Here is a 5824-nt window from a genome sequence, read left to right as displayed (position 1 = left end):
TGTAATAGTCGGAATCGACGAGCAGTTTCTTGTCTTTTTAGTCTTGTATGAGGATTCCATGTCAGTCGTTTTTCCAGATGTAGTCCTAAGTAAATCGAATTTAGATTTTTTTTCAGCGTTTAATTTGGACGAAGCGGAACTTACATACTTTCGTTAAATTGAGTGAGAGTTTGGTAGGGCTTAAATGCCAGTTTTAAAAAGTAATCGTATTTAACTATTTATCTATAAACAATGATGGTACTGAAAAATAATTACCAGATAAAGAAAAGAGTTAAAGTAATATTTCACCAGATTGAAAATCCGAATTTTCTAGAAAAATCATATAAAATCGTAGAAGCACAATTAAGGTACTGTAAATTCTCGCGTTCTCACTCAGTCTCCACTGGCCACCAATACCAGTGACGCGGCTGAGCGAGTAACGCTGGAACTTCTTGGAGCAGTGCTTTCCTTCCACGGGGGTAGCAAGGCTTGTCTTGGATTTTCATGGAATATAAATATTGTACATAGGTGGAAATGTGTATTTATTTTATAGTTACTTAAATTTAATTTTTTTTTATTATTTGATCAGTTTTATTTTATTATAGTTTTGATATAGATTCATATATTTATTTAAATAAGGAAAAAAAATGCTAGTGGCTGCTCAACTGAGTTTAGTTGCTAATGAATAGCATACTGATCAGTTAGATAATAGACAATATGAAAAGGAATAAGAGAGCATTAGTTGTGACTAGTCGAATACATTTATTTACTTTTTCTCCAAATCATTCATAATACTTCATTCATAATACTCAGCTAAGGTATAATATATGTGTCTTCCGTCCGCTTCTCATCCGCCGACTGGAAGACTTCAAGTTTCCCGCCACTCTATGCCGACTGATAGAAAACTATCTAATAAAACTAAAGGTCTATCGTCGCACGGGTTGGCTGGGACCAATACTATTCGTGCTTTTCACAGCCCCGGTGGTATCGATCCAATACCCGATGGGATTGGTTGCTGCCTCTGCGGATGACATCGCCATCTATGCCTCCAGCATTAATGCTCCAACTGCGCTGTCTCATGCACAGGATGCGGCTAACACCATCGCTCCCGAACTCAAGCGGATTGGAATTAGAGTGAATCCCACCAAGACAGACGCTATCGTGATGTCTTACCAAAAAAGAAAGAAACCATTGCCTACTTACTTCAGGATTGAAGAGTTCGACCAACGGATCTCCATCTCCCTGTTCTATCTGGGAGTCACACTCGATCGCCATGTCACTTTTTCTAGCCATGTTCGTGGGAGACTGAACCTCGCCCTTCAGAAGAGCTATCGTCTGTATCATCTGCTAAAATATCCGCAGCTCTCGCTGAGGCTCAAGCTCCAGATATACAAAGCTGTCATTAGACCGACGCTCCTCTACGGTGCGCCCCTGCTCAAACACATGTATAGAACCACGCTCAACAGACTGCAGAGCTTCCAGAACTCTGTCCTTCGGAAGATAGTAAGAGGAACAGCGTTACAGAGGGCCAGAAACACTGTCATCCACGATGTGCTCCAGCTGCCCTCTGTGCCGGAGTACATTGGCCGGAGACACATCTAATTTTTTGATGGGTTGAAGGCCTGCACCAACCCGCTGTTCCGGGAAATAGCCTCTCCACCACCACCTGGGAGATGGCAAGGAGATGTCCCCTTGGTAAATGTTCTTACCATGGGACGAGGTTTGGGCTCTGCAATCTGAACCTAATACTATCACAACCACAAGCGGACCCTCCCCGCTCATCATAGTTTCAATGCGCATACGGCGCCATCGATTCTGCACACACAGTGTACACTCAACAAAGCCCTTAAAAATACCCATGGGTAGAAGAAGGCAGCACACTTCAACTGACATCATTGTACTTAAGTATTCCTTATTTTTAATGGAGGGTACGAAAAAAAAAAGTGAGTTCAGTAATAATAATAATAATAATAATTTATTTATTTGTTTAAGGGACAACCCCCATACAAATAGAGTTAGCCTGTGAAATACATGAAATAGATAATCAATAGTAGTAATTTCACAAAAAATCTGAGTTAACGATCGTTTATATAAACTAATAACAAACAATATACCCAAGTTGGGCTATCTACATTCGTTAGAATAAAATAGTAAAACAAGAACGCCACTTCATATTTAATAATATTAAAAAACCAACAAAAAAAACAAAACATAAACTATACCTCCAATTGGGACGATAGGTGTCCAGTATGCAAAAGGTTTTGGGTTACATATATATAAAACAGGGTTCAGTATTCCCAGTATTTTCTTTTATTTATATATTTATTATTTTAAATTTAATTTTTTTTTTTTGCATAGAAAGAGTATTAATAAATTAAATTTATAAATAAACATTCTCTTGTTTGTTATTTCAATGTTATGACAAGTCAGTTTCACTTCCACATCCCTATAAATGAATGGATTAATTTCAGAGCGAAGTAGAGTGGTATCTATTTTTTAATCAATCACTTTAAAATAAATTTTATATTTCAGAAGTACATATGGATTCAAAACTGCTCTTTAAATAATTTACAAACGTGAAGTTATAGTAATGTCCAGTAGCAAGAATGGAGTGACCTCTCGTTACATTTGCCGCTGATTCATGATCTTACAGCGAACAGAAAGGGCGGATTAAAAGACCACAATGGGAAGGCAGACTGACCGAGCAGATCCCTCCATAAATCTGGATTATCTCTGATTCAACACTGATCTACTTCTGCTCTGGGGATATTTTGTCTTCTGTAATGGGACAATAAATTCATTCCTCTTGGAATGTTTAATGGTGCCGTTTTGTTTGTACAGATTTAAAAACTCGACAGCATTACAAATTTTTACTCCCTTCCTAACCAAAATTAGAGGATAGAAAAGAAATGCTGAGAGGAAAATGAATAAAAAAAATTATTTAGAAGATGAATACAATTCAAATACTGAAGAATCCGCTTGAATCTATCTAAAACTATTTACAATTCTATTCTGGTTCCTTTTTATAGCAATGCCGATAAAATGTGTGCGTTGTTCATTCTGGTGCCAGGCTGTTTATCTAACGTTTGTGAAAATTCTATTTATGTCCATCGGGGGTTTACTGATCTATCATTCATCATATAGGTTCTATGTTTTATTATTTATTTTTATTTATTATTTTTAACATCGTTTAGTTTAAAGCAAGTGCTACGTCACCAAATTCTTGTATAATTATATGTTTTCCAAATCTTGTAAAACTACTACGTTCACTTAAAATTTCTTACATCTTACTTTCAAAAATAATGGGAACTCAATTTTTATTCAAATGTTATTCTAGAAATAGATTTATTTCATTTTTAATTAAATTATTATTACATTATTTCCTCATAAAAAATAAATCTATCATTGAAAATAATATGTGATACATCATTACTTACTTTTTATTTTTTAATTACCACAACGGCCCTGGTTGGCCTGAAATGTTTTGTTGTACCAATTTCTTAGTTTTTTAACATTTGATAATGTTGGGGTAGAGTTCATGCACTTGGAGAAGACCCTTCTAACTATATTCAATGCTATAACCATAAACTATTATAATTTCAAATAATAAAGATCACTTATAAGAAAAATTGAATATGAATATATTAATAACCTGAGAAAATAACAAATAAAAACAAATGATATTTATAGAATTGAAAATAAAAAAATTGCAATCTAAAACAATAATAAGAGAAGTACATTTCCACTAACCTTATGAAACATATAATTAAATGTTCTCGCTTATGGGAAAATGACTTAAAATTTGTAATTTTCCTAAGAGAGAAAACCTTTAATTATATTGCTTGTAAACATAGATGAAATGTACATAGCACCCCTGTAAAGTAAGCCATCGATATTATCATTATACATAATATTGTATTATTAATCTACAATGTAGTATATCGGGGGTGGCGTAACTCGGTGAGGCACTGTGCGACAAACTCCAAAGACTAAAATTTATTTATTCTATTACTGTAGCTGTTAGTCAACCCTGTGGGTTTGGGAGTCCTCCGGAGTGGGGATAAATCTATCGCTCGGGAGTACTTCCTTAAAAAGTACTGCTATGACTCTTAGTAAGTTTTAGTAGTACAGATTTAAATCTATTTTTAATAATGTAATATATCATATCAGGCTCAAAATATGTAGTTGTATTTTTCAATTATTTTATATAATAATCTATAGTTGTGTAATTTTTATTAGAAAAGAAATTATTTGAAAATGTTTAGTTATTAAATTTACCAAATTATTATAGGGAAATATTAAATTAAAAATTTCAAAGTAGTGATAACTATGCAATTAAAAAAAAATAGAATGTAGATGACTTAAAAATGACTATCAAAATGAAGCATATGAAAATGCAAAAAAAAACGCTATTTAAGATAAACAATGAGTATGACACGGGAGTATGATAACTATGGAAAATATAATTTGTTACAAACTATTTGTTAAAAACAAAGAGTTGTACAAACTCAGAAATTTTGTCTACAATTCTTTCCAATGCGCAAAAATGCATTCGATTCATAAATGAATGGGAGAACTATGCATTAATGTAAAATTCTATACAGTCCAAGTTTTCCAAAAATAAAATATAATTTTATAACAATTGCTAATACTGGTGTTTTTGGGGGGCCACGTGTTCTGAACGTGTTCGACTGTTAAATCCTCCAGCGTGTTAACAGGATCTGACCGTGCATTAAACTAAGTGCTTGTGGGTCTGACAGTTTTTGTTAAGAAGACTTGTCTTTGATCGTATTTTTAACACGTTTCCAGCCTTACACGTTTTTAATGAAGGAGTTTAAAGCTGAAACCTGACGGAAACAATGTCTAACTTTGTTTTAAAAAAGATCCTGGCTGCGTTAATTTATATATGTGTGTATGCGTGGGAGCGGGTTGTTCACTGGTAAAGAATTATATTGTTAATTTCAAAGACCTGGGTTTGAATCAGGCTGGCGCAGATTTTTTTTCACTGGAGACGTTAGTTAGCCATGTGCGTTAAGGAGTCCTCTGGGGTCCACCTAGCGTCAAATGTGCATACCCTTAATTAGGTTAAAATTTGGCTGTCGAGCGTGATTCTGACCAAATCACCTCCTTGCACAACCGTTGGCTTAGTAACAGTACTTCCTTACAAAGTATTGCACCCCGGACCTTTCATAGGTTTTAGCGGTACAAATTATTATTTTTAGTAATTAATAAACTTTATATTCTGTTTGTTTTATTACGACTGGTCAATCATAACCTATATGGCCCATTACAAAAATATATAAACATTAAACATTTAATAAACAAAATTGAGCCTAATGTAAATTTTTGATTTCACATACAAAAAGCTATTGATCTACGGTTAATTACAATGTAGTGTTTAATTATATCACTTATATAAATAAAAGGTTTTTTACATGTTTTAACATTTCAGCATCTGGTTATTTCAGGGAAAGTTGAGATTAATGGCTAGGATATGTAAAATAAGGGTTCTTACATTGTTCCAACGGGAGAAGGCAACTTGCCAGGAGCACCCATTCTGTCGCAGGCCTGCGCTATTGTAATGGTTGACCTCTCAGGATCTTAGGTTGTATTGTGAGGTCACATTTGAAATTGTATTCCGCATCAGGCGTGAATTTATGTTATACTGGTTCGTAGTTGTAATTAGTAGAAAAATGAATATTAATTTGTTACATAAATGTACATAGATAACTACTAAAACGCTGTCGATTATATTCTGTAATTATTTAAGAAAATTGTTGTATTCGATGCAGAAAATCATTATGTATGTTTTAGGGAATTACTATAAAGTTGTAGTATTACAAAA

The 5824-nt window shown here is 33.9% G+C and overlaps 1 protein-coding gene across 1 annotated transcript in view; it reads left to right on the top strand.

Annotated features, from left to right (window-relative positions):
• Nucleotides 1–5824, top strand: part of LOC106677924 (alkaline phosphatase) — a gene marked incomplete at both ends in the record, with an annotated part of 709077 nt that overhangs the window by 697728 nt on the left and 5525 nt on the right.

This window comes from Halyomorpha halys, unplaced genomic scaffold (assembly GCF_000696795.3).
Source record: "Halyomorpha halys isolate HHAL.00 unplaced genomic scaffold, Hhal_1.1 Scaffold113.1, whole genome shotgun sequence".
NCBI classification, from domain to species: Eukaryota; Metazoa; Arthropoda; class Insecta; order Hemiptera; family Pentatomidae; genus Halyomorpha; species Halyomorpha halys.
This window is presented reverse-complemented; position numbering and strand designations above follow the sequence as displayed.